This window comes from Peromyscus eremicus, chromosome 1 (genome assembly GCF_949786415.1).
Source record: "Peromyscus eremicus chromosome 1, PerEre_H2_v1, whole genome shotgun sequence".
NCBI lineage: Eukaryota > Metazoa > Chordata > Mammalia > Rodentia > Cricetidae > Peromyscus > Peromyscus eremicus.
The window spans coordinates 93,865,105-93,882,046 of record NC_081416.1 but is presented as its reverse complement, the minus strand read 5'-3'; the positions used below and the strand labels follow the sequence as shown (position 1 = coordinate 93,882,046).

Here is a 16,942-nt window from a genome sequence, read left to right as displayed (position 1 = left end):
CTGCAAAGTGTTTCTCACATGTGTGTCCCATTTGGCTGAGTCCAGGTCACAAGTGAGACTGCAGTGCCAGCCTCAGCCATGTGCTGAGGTCTCTGCCTTTCCAGGTTGGTCACATGAGAAGGCTTGCTTTGTATACTTGCAGCTGTTTATCTGTCTTTGCCAAGTCCAGGCTGGGACCACAGGCAGTGAAGAGAAATCACCACCACCACCATATATCATCTGAGTAAATCTTTGGCAGAAAGGAATGACCCACAGTTCTGATGAAATGGCCCCAAAAGCCCAAACCTTTTGCAGAATAATGAATGAATAAACATGATGTAACTGCTCCATGAATCCAGGAATCAGTACCTGCTCTATGGGTAAAGTACATTACCTACCTTTCTGACAAAGAAAGTGACCTACTCACATTGAAGGGTGCAGGAGCATTATCAAAGGAGTGAGTCCTGTATACATGGCTCCTTTGAAGTCAAGAGAATAGTTTGCTTGTAGTGAGCTGTCTGGCTTCTATCTGGGAAGTGCTTGGAATGGACAACTCTGCAGGATACACCTATCCCAAACTGCTCACCCTGGTACACAGAACCCCCACAGGTAGAATATCTCTTTTAGGTGAAGAAATGTTCTTCAGGAAGAACCTGTTCATTGCTACGTTTCCTAACAGCATGCAGGCCATGGGACATCTGCTTCGGTATCTTTCACATGTCTGCTTTTCAGCTCTAGTCTGGCTGGATTTTAAATGAGGATTGATGATGTCTCCATGACCCACATCAATGGTTATTATATTGTAGTACATAAGAATCACCTGAGGAGCTTTAAGAATTCCAATATTCAGGCTATACTCTCTAATGCCGTTAAATCAGACCCTCTGGAGTGGGAGGAAAGCATCTGTATTTTTAAGGCTCCTTCCCAAACTGCACATAAGCTTGAGAAAGCCAATTTCATACAACATTTTGCAAAATAATTGTATACTTCTGAGAAAATACTAGCGGTTTCTGGGGGCCCGGGCAAGAAACTGAGCATCCCTAGGTCCAGTGGGATTTGGAACTGCCCACTAACGCACAGGAACTCACGTGAACTGCACAGGCTCTGTCTCCAAAGGCCTCTCCGCTATTTTAAGGAAGTGAAAGAACCAAAGGGTGTCCTGCTGTGACACAAGTCTCATGGGCCTCAGCTTTTCAATGCTGGCTTTGCCTTTGCTCTGCTGCTGGCTAGGTCCCAGCAGTGTTCACACACCTGTTTGCCAGAGTGCTTATGTTCTGTTCACACGTGCAATCCTCTGGCCACCCCAGTAATTTTAGACTACCAGGATTTGAAAAAAAAAAAAAAAAAAAAAGTCGTGTCCTGTAGTATCTGTCAACACTCGAGTGTAAGTAACCGAAGTCCAGTTTAGTAGTAACTCCTGCCAGAGTCCCTGGTGTCGCTGTCATCTGAGGTCCTGGGGATTTTAAGCAGCTAAACTGAGCAGCCGGTCCTTGGAGGTCCCAGTTAGGGCAAGCACCTATGATGCAGACCTGCACACTGGAAGTAGGTGCTGGGACTCGGTCTCCAGGGCACAGTCCTTTGGGATTTGAAAATCCAGCCCCTATGGGCAGACACCGCCACAGTTTTCTTTGGCTTACTTGTACCTGACCTCTCTGGACACAGGAAGTGATATTCACAAGGCAGGGCACAGAGCTTTTCGTAGTTTGTCAGCTACTAGAGGTCATGAGAGGTCGCGGGGGTTGGAGCGCAGTCAGACCTTAGGGTGAAGCGGAGCCCGCCAAAATGAGGGTGGTCTAGTCTGAAACAAGGAATGATGCAGCCCTTAAGCCACCCTCAATCTCAATGGGATCACACACGGCTCGGGGTGTGTGTGGGTGTATGTGTGCGGTTTTCGGTGCTCCTCTCTGCAATTCTCCGCACAAGTATCCTGCTTCCACGCTGTCATTTTCCACGTCCCGGTAGCAATAGTGACAGACTGCAGAAGTTCAGGAGACCTGAGTACCGTGGGACACAAGAGAAATGCCTAGGGGCCGCCCTGCGCCGGAAGAGTGCGAGAGTCCGAGGTGCAAACAGTGTGTAGGACGCAGGGAGGGGCGTGGTCTCATGGGAGGGGTGGAGCTTGAGACCCGCACGCGGAGCGCTGCCTGGGGGCGGGGCTGACCGGGCAAGTGGAACTGGAACTGTGGCTCTTGGGTCCCAGCGGGCCACAGCGGGAGAGGGAGGAGGGGTGACAGAGGGGCGGTCCTAGGGGAAGGCCCCAGCAGCCAAAGAGCCACACTCCGGGACGAGCCTCTCCGGGGCCCCGCCTCCGTCACGTGTGCGCCGTACCGGGTCGGTGCTGGCGGGTCGGCTGGTTGGTTGGCAGTTGGTCCCAAGGCTAGTGGCCTGTCGCTGAGTTCTCGGCTCTTATGTTGGAAGGTGAGGGGGACACGGGAGCGACCCGCACACCTGAGCCTCCCGGAGAGAAGCTGCGCTCAGGCATCCAGGTCAGTGGGCTCTTCTGGCCCCGGATCACCGCTATCCCGGGAACTGAGCGCCCCCAGATATAGGAAACACATGAGTAGTTTTGGGGTTCGTGGGCCTTTAGATCTCCGAACGTTTTCAAGACTTGGGGGATCCGCTTATTTGGCTGGGAGACTGGGAGAAGGGTATAACTCCTGTGGATTTGCATGAGTTTCCCACCGCACTCTGCTCCCAATGTGCCACCAGCCTCGCGCTTCTACAGGTGCTAGGGTGGTCCCGGGATAATGGGGTGCTCCGATATCCCAGAGTTCCATAATGGGGTGCTCCGATATCTCAGAGTTCCGGACGATTATGTACCAGCTTGGTGCCCTACGAGAGCAGCAGTGGCGTCAGATGGAAAGCCCAAGGTGGTGAGGAAGTTGAGGACGGTTCACCCAGGTTAATCTCTCTGTTCTATAGAGCCTTGGTCCTCAGCGCCTTGACCAGGAGCAGTTGTGTACACTAATTGCTAAATTCAACATGCTTCCCAAAGGCTCAAGGCAGGGAATCGTTGTAGAACGGGATTGGGATGTCAAGATACTTACATTTTAAAAAGTGGGTCCTCCTCCCTCCCTCCATCTCGACTCCAGACCTGTAGTTTTCCTTCGATGAAAATAAGTTTATATGTTTAAAGACAAGCACTTTCAAGGTTCAAGTAAGATTCAAATAGGTATTCAACTCTTTCTTTCAGAGCATTGAGATATTTGATATGGATCAGTCTTCCTCTTCCATATTTTGGGCTAATTATCTGTCTTTATCTCTCTTGGTCCTGAATTGATTATACTACATATTGAAGTGTTTATAAGATTACCATGTATTTTGTGAAGTTAAATGCGCAACTACAGGAAGGAAGTCAACCACAGACCTAATTAACCTATAGTCCTGGATTACTATTGGTATATCAAAAATGTTATCTGATTAGAAATTATTTCTTTCTTCACTTTGGGAGAACCAGCCCATTCATATTCTATTTACAATCATATTTAAATGACTTTAAGGTGGAATATTGTTAAGTCTTTTGCTGTTATTTTTATTTGGGATTTTATTTAATGTTAGTGGTGATGGGGACTGGTAAACTAATTTAGGACCTTGTGAATGCCAGTAAAGCAATGCTCTACCACTGAGCAACACCTCCCAGCCCTCACATAATATATTAGTGGTATTACTTTGATATTTGATGATGTGCCAATTTTAGTTTATTGCTTCTGGTTGAGACAGGCTCAATGCTACCGTGTATGTTGTGGTAACTAAGGCAGATGTGCTATGATTTTAAGAGTTAGTGGATAATGTAAGCAATACATATAAGAGTGGCAGGAGAAGGCGGGAACAAACTTGTAGAAATCCTAGTTTTTTTCATCAGAAATAGGAAAATCTAGGATAGTTTTAAGAAGGATCAATCTATGTGAGGTGCCTCGCAGGAAAGTTTCGGGTGGCCTGGGCCACGGAAAGGCTTATAAGGCAAACTCAGTCTGGCTCCAAGAAGTAGCTACTGGTCATTCTTGGTTCCTGGCCTGAGTGGTAGACAAAGCAACAACAAACAAACAAAATAACAAACAAAACTGATATCCCAGCTGGCGCCTGAGGCAGGTGGGAGGCCATGGGCATCAACGAATGGGATGTTAAGGAAAGAATGACTTGTGGTCAGCTGAGCTTATCAAAGTTAGAGGCCTTGACCCTTGACCTTCCCAACTCCCAGACTAACAGAGAAATCCAGTAAACATTTGTGGAGTGAGTGGTCAGGTGACACTGTAGAGCATCACTCTTCAAACACAAGCCTGAGAATCACCCAATGCTCTTCAAATGTGGGTCAGGGATAGAGCCTGACTTCCTGCATGTCTAACCTATCTCTCTCCTGTCTGTATCAAGAATTCAAAGTAGTGATCTACAAACCCGTGCCTGGGGGAGTTTTTCGAATTATTCTGGTTAAGTAGGCCCAAGGCTTTTTTACCGACTTCCCTAGTAACAGGCAGGTGGGATAAGCCTCGGGACTTGGCAGTGCTTGGAGGAGGACCACAGCTGGGAGACCAGTTAGGAGACTAGCAGGCCAACTCAGGTCAATGTGATGAGAGTGAAGTGTGAGCAGACCGAAGAGACCCTAGAAGTACTGAGTCTTTAGGACCAGGGCCAAAGAATGGGAGGTATCAGCCCAGTATGCCCCAATCATTTTGATTCAGCAGAATTAGACACTAGGAAAAGGAGCAATTCTTGGAGAATTCTACTTCAATTTTGGATGCAAGGATTGGTGTGTCACTCAGACGATAATGGTCAGCAGCTCATTTGTACTTGTCCATAAGGTCTTTTTTTTTTCTCCCGAATTACAAATGTGTTCATGATTTGTTCCTGTTTCAAATCCCCTTGTTGAGCTCTTAGGAAAGCATATGAGGGGAAGAATGAATGCAAGCACAACAGGTGATGCTTTTAAGCATTTATTAAGCCCCACAGATTGTCCGCCGCCTTGTAAGACATGACAGTCATCCCTCAATGTGCACAACTGCACCCAAACTACAACTAAAGCTCTGGGCTTGGCTTCTCCTCAGTCACTATTTTCCTTGCTTCTTGCTTCCTCCTTCCTCGGAGAAGTTCCACTTCCTTTGCCCTTTGCTATCCCAGTATCTTGTTTTGTTTGTCCTTGAAGGCACCTGTGTGTGTTTATTTTTGGAGTCTAGGGGAGGTGAGCTCTGTTTCTTTATAAAATCTTAAAGGGCAGTCTGTTAGTGGCTCTCCCCCAGGGGCTGTTATTATCTCTGATACTTGTGATAAAAAGCCTTACAGGAGGAGATGCCTCCCCTAAAGCAACCAGGTGAGCTTCCTGCTGAGATCTCCAGAAGGCCTCAGACTTCCTGAGGCATTGGGACTCTGAGCTTTGTCTGCAGCAAACTGAAAATGTCTCTGGGCTTTAACATCATTGGTCTGGTGCTCCTTGGTAATTCTTGCTTTCATTTCCTCCCTGTGTCCCTGTGCATATGTATGCACATGAGAGCTAAGCACTCATTGCGTTTGATGCCTTTTCTTAACTCCCATGTTATATAGTAATCTTGTACTCATCTGCACATGTCTGTAACACACCTGTCAACACAGGTAGGATAAGACTGCCTTTCTGATAAGATAAACTATAATATCCTTGTGAACTTTTAGGCTAATTTGTTTTCTAACTCCATCTCCACTGTTTCCCCAAACTGAGGAGCTAGACCGTCCCCATCCTTTTGTGCTTCTCTGTCTGAGGAATGGCCATGAGTCTGAAGTACAAATCTGTTTATGATCCTTCTCTGCTTAAAATCTCCTGGTGGATCCCTTAATGCAAAATATGAGGAGAGCGAATACAAACAGAAGAGATGCAGTGTTCAAACATTGACTAAACCCTTATGCAAGATGTGACAGTTTCCTCTTTCTGGAGGTACCTGTTGTCTGTGCTCTGTAACATGTGTGAGAACCCTAGAAACCCCCTCACTCTCAAGTCCTTTCACTCTTTCCACTAGTATCATATATGAATGACAGTAGAAACTGCTCTCTGCTGTGTTCCCTCCACCTCTCTGTCCATACTCTGAGCTGCTCTCGCCATACCAGCTTTTGTGTGAGGCTCAGTACTTAACAGTTATCAGCAAGAGTTTCCCATGTGCGTGGGCCCTGTGTTGCCTGGCGGGTTTTGCTTCTGTAAAGAGGGAAAGGAACAGGTTGTTTTGTGAGCGAGAAGGGAAGGAAAGGGAGCAAAAGTTAAAAGACAGGAAGGGCAGGCTCAAGGGAGAGTGGCTCAATGGCTAGAATATGGGGTGTGGTGGGGTGTTGTATGACTTTCCTGGGGAGACATGAACAGATGTCTATTCAACCCAGATAAGATGCTGATGACACACTAATGAAATGATTCCACCCAAGCCTAGCCTGGTGAACCAATGGATTTTATGAGGAGCTATTGACAGGAGTGTGGGTGACTTTAGGGCAGCTTCATCCCTTAGTGTGGGTGAGAACACAGAAAGGCTGCACCCCTGGAGCTCCTTGCTCGACTTGCAGGCAGCACAACTAGATAGTCTCGTCTCCAACAATTATTTACTGATTTTATAACTGGGGGTGGGGGGGGTGGGGGGATCTTATTTCCAACTGAGACTCCCAGGTCCCCCCTAGGTAAGTTTCACTAGCTTCCTGATTTGTATGAGTCTCCCTGCATTCTCCAGGAGGAAATGTTTCAATTCTGTGGAAATGGCTCTACATCAATGGAGACATTTGGAGAGGAAAGGCTGGAGTTTGGAAAGGGAGAAGATGGTGGAAGGCCCTGAAGGTTGGAGTTAAAGAATTCAAAGTTTGACCTGTGTGATAATATACACACACACACTTAGAATCTCAGGTACTTAGCAGCGTGATAAAAGTCATCTAAAATTTGTTTTCTTTGAACTGATGACCTTGAAAGCTATGAGTAATATGGAAAAGGCTCTGTGCAAGTTCGTCTTTAGGAGGATTCTGGGCTGTGAAGAGTAGACTTGTGGGACTACTTACAAGTTTTAAAACCATAGAAGAATCTTGGGTCCTGAATCAAGGCAGTGACAATAGCAGTGGAGAAGTGAGCTTGCCAAGAAATGACTGATTCGATTTTAGGGAGAGAAAAGAGTCCTACTGGACACTGACTGGCAGAGAATGAGGTGATTGTGAATAGATGTGGGACCATGGAGGACCTTCTAACTTAGAAGAGAGAAAGGAAAGAGGTTGGTGACACATTTTCAAACCAGAAGAGGATGGCAAAGCCCAAAGCAGTGTACCCAAAGTCACCCCGTTCTTAGTTGCAGATCCAGGCTCCCTAGCTTCCTGGCTTCTAGCATATTGAGTAGAGAAGTGCTTTTTTTTTTTTTTTTTTTTTTTGGTTTTTCGAGACAGGGTTTCTCTGTGTAGCTTTGCGCCTTTTCCTGGAACTCACTTGGTAGCCCAGCCTGGCCTCGAACTCACAGAGATCCGCCTGGCTCTGCCTCCCGAGTGCTGGGATTAAAGGCGTGCACCACCACCGCCCGGCGAGAAGTGCTTTTTATGGTATCAGAAGAACTCTATTCTGTATATGCTGCTGCTATGTGCATATTCAGGTTTTTCTGGGAGTGTAACCATTAATCAATTTACCAATTCACTGGAAATGTGTATTCTAAGGACATAACACTCTCTTCTCTCCCAGACAAACTTTGGGGACACATTGAACATTCCATAAGATGTTGCTACTGTTGTAGTGATGCATAGATGAGAGAAAGGAGAGGAAGGTGCTGGGAATGAGAGCTAGCTGGGGACAGCAAACCAGTCCTAAGGACTTCCTGCCCTCAGAAGGGCAGGGATTTCTGATGATTGAGTGATGGATGGGAGGAGGTATCTGGGAGAGACTCAGTGGCTCTGGGGCCAGAATTCCCTCCTCCTCACCCATCCCTTCTACACTTCTCTAATGAGCCAGGCTTCCCAGCTGCTGGCTTCCCAGGACAATCTTGCCTTTGTCATGGACCTCAAGGCAGAGGTCACTTCCATTTGCTAGGGCAGAGGTAGGTAGGCTAATGGTATGGGACACAATCGGAATGTGGTAGCTGGCAAACCCAAACAGTAATTCAGCTGTGCTGGGAGTTTACTTTGAAGGTGAACTTGTCTAGCCTTCCTGGCTTTTTCTTGCTTGTTTCTACCTCCTCTTGTTCTGAGGTTAAGTTAGTCTCCTTGTCCTGTCATCTAATGAGACTTAAATATGTGCTTGAGCCTGCTCACCCATGGTAATGTAACAGGGATAGTCACAGACAGCAGACTTGGGTTGCCCAAGGCTTAGGAATGACTTATGCAGATGTAAGGTGGGAGGAGAAGCCATTAACAAAGATTAGTTAGTCCTGGTGACTTTGGAATGCTTGGCCTCTCCCCTGTTGTGGAAGTCCCAAGGGGTTCCTCTTTTTATATCTATCTATCTATATCTATCTATCTATCTATCTATCTATCTATCTATCTATCTATCTATCTATCGTGGCTGGATCTTGGTATGTATGGACCTACCAATCCACCTGCCTCAGTGTGTGTGTGTGTGTGTGTGTGTGTGTGTGTGTGTCTCTCTCTTTTAATTAATTATGTATACAGTGTTCTGTCTGCATGCCAGAAGAGGACACCAGACCTCATTATAGATGGTTGTGAGCCACCATGTGATTGCTGGGAATTGAACTCAGGACCTTTGGAATACCAGCCAGTGCTCTTAATCTCTGAGTCATCTCTCCAGTCCCCTGGGCTCCTCTTTGAGTGTAACTGTCTCCTCCCAGAGATAAAGACTCTAAAGGAAGGGCAGTTATCTAAATCCTGGGATTTCTTTGCCCTCATGGGGATGCTCACAGCCCTGTTGACTGCCTGAGGGTGTTTAGCAAGAATGGTCAAAAAGCCTCTCTCACTCTCCAGGATGAAGATGTAATTTCACAGTGTGCTATGGACTGTGCCAATCAGATGCAGCTGGGCATCTCAGACTGGGCAAGGACCTCTGAGCAGAAGGGCTGCTCCTGTGACTGCATCAGGTGTCCCAAGAAATCATCGTCGTCTCCTTCCTCTTCAGTATTTTATTTTTGTTTTTTTTAATTATGTTTGTTCATGTAGGTATGTGCACATGAGTGTAAGTACCCTTAGAGGTCATAGACGTCAGGTTCCCCTGGAGCTAGAGTGAGTGACGGTGTGAGTGCACTGGCATGGGTCCTGGGAATCCAACTTAGGTCTTCTGCAAGAGCAGTGTTTGCTCTTGACTGCCGAGTCATCTCTTCTCCTCCAAAAGTCCTTTTTTTAAATCATGATTTTGACATTAATTAATTAAATAATTTTACATCCCAGTTTCCCTCCCTCCTCTCCTTCCAATCCTTCCCTCTGCCCCCAGTCTGCCCCACCCCTCTCTGCCCCTTCCCCCATCTGTTCTTCCTCCATTTCTGTTCAGGAAAGGGCAGGCCTCCTATGGATATCAATAAAACATGGCATATCACGTTGCATTAAGAGTAAGCATAAGCTCCTTCCCTTGTATTAAGGCTGGGCAAGGTGGCCCAGTATGAGGAATAGGGTCCAACAAGCCAGCAAAAGAGTCAGAGACAGCCCCTGCTCCCACTGTTAGGCATCCCACCAGTTAAGCAAGCTCATAACTGTCCTATATATGAAGAGGGCTTACATCAGTCCATGCAGGCACCCTGGTTGAAGATTCAGACTCTATGAGCTCCTTTGAGCCCAGGTTAGTTGATTCTGTGGGTTTTCTTGTGATGTCTTTGACCCCTCTGGTTCCTACAATCCTTCCTCCCTCTCTTCAGCAGGATTCCCCCATCTCAGCGTAATGTCTGGCTGAGGGTCTCTGTTTCTGTTTCCATCAGTTGCTGCATGAAGCCTCTCTGATGACATTTGGGCAAGGCACCAATCTAAGAGTATAGCAGAATATCGTTAGGCATCATTACATTGACATTTTTTTCTCCAGTTGTGTTTGGTTCTATCCTAGGTCTCTGGGTCATCCAGCCTGTAGGTCCTGGCTCTCCAGGGAGTGTCGAGGGTGGGCTTACTCTTGTGGTATGGGTCTTAGGCTAGACCAGTCATTGGTTGGCCACACCCTCAATGGCTAAGCCACCCTTACCCCAGCATGTCCCATAGGCAGGACAGACTGTAGGTTGAAGGTTATGTGGCTGGGTTGGTGTCCTAGTCCCTCCACTGGAAGTCTTGCCTGGTCACAGGTGATGACCAGTTCAGGCTATGGATTCACTATTGCTAGGACTCTTAGCTAGAGTGTGCCAGGTTTCTACCCGACTGCGAAATGCTCACCCTTTCCAGTCTCTTTTAGTACTTCCTCTCTCAAACTGATTGTTCATGTTCCCATCCCTACTTGCCCTTAGTCCACTTCATAAAATCTCTTCTATTTGCCTTTCCCAGGGAGATCTGGGCATCCCCCCTTGAATCTCCTTCGTTACCTAGTCTCAAGAGGCCTTCTTAACAAATGTCTCCAGCCTGCTTTTGGTAGAAAGACATGGGGTTGCCTGATAAAAGCAACTCCTTAGTTGATTGTGTGTGTGTGTGTGTGTGTGTGTGTGTGTGTGTGTGTGTGTGTGTTGTGGAGGAGAGTAGTATAGGACCCTAGAAGGAAAGAAAGGACAGGAAACAGGAAAGAACCACAACTCAAACCAAGAAGACTTCTGTTTCTTGTCTGTGTATAGGACAACTCCTCCCAGCAGCTCTATCCTCTAACAGAAGACTGAATTTCCCTTAAACCAAAGAGGCTTTTTCATGAGTATCTCTCAGAACTGGACTGCTTCCTGGAGGCAACTGAGGTACAGCCATGCATAACAAAAAGACTCCTCCAGAGGAGCTAGAATGGAATTACCCATTTGATATGTTTGACAGAGGGCTTATCTCATGAAGCAGAGGTAGTGTTATTTAGTTTTGTGGGAAACACCCCCATGCTGAGATTCCAACTCAGAATTTTGCGATCTAGTGCTCCCGTCTCTGGGAAACAGATTTTTTTAAGGTTCTTGAGTACTAGATTTAATTTTATATATTGCAACATGAATAATTTGTCTCTCTGTATGTTCATGTGGGGCCATGTATGTGCAGGTGGATGTAGGGGCCAGAGGTCAGCCTTGAGTTTCTTTCCTTAGGAGCTATCTATCCACTTTGTTTTTCTTGTCAGGCAAGAAAAATACTAGCACTTTGTCTCTCCCTGGGTCTCTTGCACTGCTTAGGCCTGGCTAGCTGGCTAGCAAGCCCCAGAAATCCTTTTGTGTCTGCTTCCTAGCTTTGGGATTACAAGTGCACCACCATGCCTAGCATGGTGGGACTGCCTCAGACCTGCTGGGGTGTGTGGCATCAAACTTATCCTATACCCTGAATTCTGTGAGTGATAGGCGCAGCAAGGGGGAAGGGAGAAAGGGGAGAGTGGATTGGCATGCTTAGAGGAGAGAAGTTAAATTGTGATTTTGGGAGGAAATGGCAAGTTCTGCTCATTCAGCATTTTACCAGAGCAAAGGAATGGTTCTTGGCTCTGACACCTGATCTTGACTGGATGTCATGAAAAGGTTTTATTACATAAGCTCTTCCTGCACCCCGCCAAGACATCTGGTTCTTCAATGCAGCATTGCTTACCTGGTAACAGCAACAACATCCCTGTGTGTCTGTCTAGGTTTTCATTGTGCCAGCTCACTGGTGCAGACAGTGCCTGGGGCGCAGATTATTGTCCTGCTTCTGCAAAGGAGGAAACCGACTCCTCCTGCTCTCCCCACCCCCTCAGTCCATTATAGCAGGCAGCTGGTTTTCTCCATCATGAAGGCTTGGTCTCCCTCGGTCTTAAGGACCTTGGCAGTTCTAGGATGTGACTTTGAATCAAACCGTCCTCCATTCAAGTGCCTGTGCTACATAGGTTCAAGGCTGCCACTTTGAGCAAGTCTGCTTACTTTTCTGAGTTTTTAAGTTTCTCATTTGGCTTAACAGTAATAGAGGGCCACTTTATTTGATTGTTGTGAAGATTAAATGAGATGGTGCAGTCATTGCTGGCTAGAGTGCTTGGCACGGTATAGGCAGTCAGGAAATGGTATTGTCATTATTTCTCCTTTCTCAAGAAGCCTGAGAAAAGCATTTTGTGAGAAGGAGCGGTGCACATGAAGTAACGTTGCAGTCTCCCTCCTTGTCCTGAACTTTGAAGAGGAAAGTAGCAGATGTGACATAGAAAGGACAGCCGTGGTGCAGGGGACAAGTGCACAGTGGGGACTGTCACAGGTCCGTCTCAGGTGGCTTGTCATCAGCAAACCAGACGAGGGAAGCACGAGGAGCCCAGCTCAGTAAGGTGCGGCTGGGCTGGGCAGAGTCCTGTCCTAAGGCTCCCAGAATCGATGTGATGTGTTTCTTCACTGTCCAGGTGGGAAAGCCCATGTAAATTTGCTTAGCTTGGCTTCATTAATAGAAATAGAAGGAGCTGGGTGGCAGTGGTGCAAGCCTTTAATCCCAGCACTCGGAAGGCAGAGCCAGGCAGATCTCTGAGAGTTTGAGGCCATCCTGGTCTGCAGAGTGAGTTCCAGGACAGGCAGCAAAACTACATGGAGAAACCCTGTCTCGAAAAACAGAACAAAACAAAACAAAGAAATAGAAATAGAGGGGACCTTTCCTTGAATTTACCTAGACTTTTCACATTGAGACAAGTCAGGGGAGGGACCCGAAATGATGTAAAATTAGTGCTCTTGTTATGCAAGACTTGAGAAGAGACAGGAAAGCATAGGAATGAGACACACGTGAATGAGGCAGTTACTGTATTCTGTGCTTCTGTTAGGGTAGATTTAGGGGCTCTGGGTAGTGAGGGTAAAGGAAACTAATCAGGAGGCAGGTATAGTTCGAAATGACGTAAGAAATTCCAGGTAAGTGCTGGTGATACAATTTAGTGGGTAGAGGGTTTGTGGGTAGAGGGTTGGCATGGCATACCAGAATTCCTGGGTTCAGTCTTCAACCTTACCTAAGATGGGGTGGTTGAGGTTCACAAGTTTGTAATCCTAACCACTCCAGAGGTGGAGGCAGGAGGATAAGAACTTCATACTTATCCTCACCGTAACTTGCTCCAGGCCAACCAGGGTTACATTAGACAGAATTACAAATAACAAAATTCCGGGTAAGTCAAGCTTATCTCTAGACCCAGAAGCTATCTTAGAGCATGTGTAAGAATCTCTCTGCAAGGACATTGTCTGATGAGTATCCATTAGGAAGCAGTAGATGAAGTAAGAGGAGAGGCAGAGTCTGCTAAAGGCATTGTGGGATTAACCGAAGTGGTCTTGGGATTTTGAAGAGTAGGAACGATGGATTGATCTGCTGGGTTGTCAGTAAAATAAGACTTGTATCTACTGGGCAGCTAGAGGGTTCAGTGTGAGGGAAGAGAGAATACAGGGGTTCTTGGTCAATCAGATTCCCTGAGATAAGAGAACAGCAGGCATAATTGAGAAAACTGGGTTCAAGAAATAAGGAGGAAACCAACCTTCCATTGCTAAAAGTGGAACAAAGAAGCTGGGCATGGTGGTTTGTGCCTGTAATCCCAGCACTCAGGAAGCTGAGGCAGGAGGATCACCATGAGTGGCCTCCTGCCTCACCAGCTTGGCCTCCGGAGTGAGTTCTAGGCCAGCCTGGGCTACAGAGGGAGACTCTGTCCCATAAAACAAGAATCTGGGACTGTGCAATGGGATGGGAGGTGGGGGGTGGATTTCAATTCTAAACCAAGATAAGCTGGGCTTATCTCTTCTAGGGATGGGAATGTCTGGTGGCTTCTGAGCAAAGACAACTAGCAAGGAATGTAGGGTCTACCAAGGGCAAGAGGCTAGAGAAGGGCAGTCATCAAGATTCTCTCTGTCAAGTCACAGGCTAATGGATCAGGAGAGGGGAAATCCTCTGAGGAAATGCCTTGTAGGCTGACTCTCTGCAGCCAGGATCCCCAAGACCTAAGTACCATGTATATTCTCTGCTTATATCACCCTTGGCCTTACCACAACTAGGTTTTGAATGCTTCTTCATACATGGAGGTCCTATGTGAAGATTGTAAAAACATGACATTCTAGGACATGGAGAGCCATGGCATGTGGTCTGAGGCATTAGCCTCCCAGCATCCAAGAGAGTATAACAGGTGTAGAAGGGAAAAGGGACAATGTGACCTGAGGTCCTGGACTCCTAGGTAATGGTTGGTGTAGAGGGCCTTAGTAACAGCACTGAGAAATGTGACTTAATGCAGCCTGGGCCACAGTGAGGTTCCAGCCCCAAGAGCAGGCAGGGAAGGGCTGTGGGCCTTATACAAGTAGGCTGAGGTTTTGGGTGGGGTGTGGTGGATGGCAAGATGAAGGGTGCTGTGGTTAAGCAATGTGGATGCCCGAGGGCCATGGTAGCCTGGACTAGAAGGCAGGGAGGGAGCTTGGCTCAGAGTAGGAGCTTATTTACCGGGTCTGGGGAAACTCCTACCTTTTAAGGAACAGAGATAGAGTATAATTCCTAAGCTCTCTTGACACATTATTTCAGTCACTAGATAATTTTCAGACCATTCTCTTCAGGCATAGTGGGGGCTCCAGCTGAGGAGGTCACTTCCCCTGCCTGAGTGTAATTTAGAAAACAGCCAGTGGTTAGGTTGACCAAAGAGACAACATGGTTAACTAGAGCACCAAAGATGGACCATTATTATTTAGTAAGCACCCACCATGCCTGAGGCATTGAATGGAGATTATGTACTTACTTAAACTTCATTGGCTGCCTCTCAAACTTGAATTCTGCAGGAAATTGACTCTGACAGGACATGTGACTTTCCCAAGGTTTTCTAACTGATGACTAGCATCACATTTATACTCAGTCATCCTGATCTTCTAAATTCATGTTGTTTCTACCCTTGGCACCACATTTAGAGTCCAGATTAAACAACTGATTATACTGAAGACTTTTCCCTTAATGATGACAAGTCAGGAAGATGGTCAAATCAGCATGTGCCTGGCCATGTTAATCTTCGGAGGAACTTGGTAGATGTGGCTAGATTGTCATGAAGCATATTCTAATCCTAGTTAGGAGAGCTGAAAACCATTAACACATTGACGATCTTTTCTTTTTAAGAATTATTCTTCTTTTTCTTTGTGTGTGTGTGTGTGTGTGTGTGTGTGTGTGTGTGTATGTATGTATGTATGTGTGTGTGTAAGTGCCTGCATGTGTGTAATGTATACCACATGTGTGCCTGGTGCCTACCAAACCCAGAAGAGGGCTTCAGATCTCCTGGGACTGGAGTTATAGGGGACATGTGTAGGTGCTAGGAGCCAAACATAGGCCCTATGCCAGAACAAGTGTTCTTAACTGTGGAGCCCTCTCTCTAGCCCCTACATTGCTGTTAGGTATAAAGAAACGATTAGTCCCTCACTACTATAGGTAATTTCTGAATTCTTGACCTAAATTCCTCTATTTTTCTCCCACTCGAGAAAATATGTTAAAATAGGGCATGATGATCCTGATCATCTCAGTGTATTCAAAAAGCATCTTAGCTTTAGCTACTTCATCGTTAGTCACATCGCTTGCAACAACTCCATCATTTTAGGACCCTGGGATGTTTAGCAAGAATGGCTCTCTGGAGTGGGCTGGAAGGCCATAGTGAGTGATGAGACTCAGGATAACCTGGGCAGTAACCCAGGTGAAGCTGTGGGGGTGGAGAAGACTGGCTTATACAATGTGGTAAGTATTTGTCCAGAACTTGCCCAAGCAGAGGTTTGGAGTGGGTGCTAGGATCCCTGCATGAAAAGACAACATTGTTCCCATGCATGGCATGTTCAGGCTCTGAACAGGTGAGCTGATGGGAGCTGTCCATTCAAGTCAGGGATCTTTCTGAGTCTGTTTTTGGAGAGCCAGCTGGTCCTTATCACTGAGTGGATGGGCCCTGGTTCTCATCCTCTATCCAGCTGCCTCCTGCAGCTTTGGACTCAGCTCTAGTCCTAGAGGCTATTCTTTGCTCTGTCTTCTGTGTGAGCCTGTGATAGCTGCCCATCAGCCCTGAAAGTCTGAGAAGATTAGCTTAGGAGGCTGTAAATACAGGGGCTATTCAGATCAAGAAGGCTTGGGAATATTTAGGCTACAATGTCTCGAGATCTCATGTTATCAGGCTACTTCTTGGGGAGGGAGAATCTCTACCTTCATATCCTACCTACCAAATTGGAGCACTCTAAAAATGTTGAGGGATGCCCTGCTGTCACAGTCCAGCACTCAAGTGTCAGGGCTACTTACATTTAAAAGACAGTTTTAGATAAAATGATAACTGAATGAGGATTGGTGCTGATGAAAAGAGCCATAAGAAAGGTATGTGAGAAAGGTATGCCATTACATCACTGTTATGTACCATGTCTTCCTAAGTCTTCCTAACTCCTGGACTGATTCCTTCTTTGGTACTGATGTGTCTCCTTCAGAGTGTGGCATCCACTGAGAGCATTTATGGGTTTTCTCTAGGATGCTGGTTCCACTTGGCTGTCTTCCCTCAAAGTCATCACTGGACTTGGTATGGGCACTCTTGATACCAGTGCACAGTACAGAGGTCCTGCTGTTTCAAGACTAAATTAGCTGTGAATGAGATCAGAACATGGCCCTTTCCCCACCAAAATCTACAAAGCCCAGCTTCAGCTTTAGCTTCCATGTTGGGTACCTCTCAGATCTTTTTTCCTGGTTGTGACTTCTCTCTCAAGTCAGTCCCCAAGTGGCCCCCGAGCATCATAAACTTGGCCTGATTACTTTCCCGCAGCAGGGTTAACTGCTAAGTCTCTGGTGAATGGCTGAGCAAAAAGCACCGGACTGTGTAAGAGTGGACATATAATCTCTAAGAGTAGACATGTGATCTGTAAGAGACTTTTAGCCCAGGAAGGCATGGTCTTGCTGTTTTTGCAGTACTGCTAGAGAGAACCATAATGTTCAGAACACATATACTGTGTTTGAGCTCTGTACTCTCAGTGTCCACTTAATGTTGGGGCTGGCCTGGAGGTATTTGGCTACTTCTCAA

At 46.6% G+C, this 16,942-nt stretch overlaps 1 protein-coding gene across 1 annotated transcript in view; it reads left to right on the top strand.

The window, feature by feature from the left end:
- The first annotated feature begins 2,139 nt into the window (after nucleotides 1-2,139).
- Nucleotides 2,140-16,942, top strand: part of Ppfibp2 (PPFIA binding protein 2) — a 165,843-nt gene continuing 151,040 nt past the window's right edge. The window contains 1 exon segment of the mRNA XM_059269181.1: nucleotides 2,140-2,465. The gene's annotated coding sequence lies outside the window, so the exon portion shown is untranslated.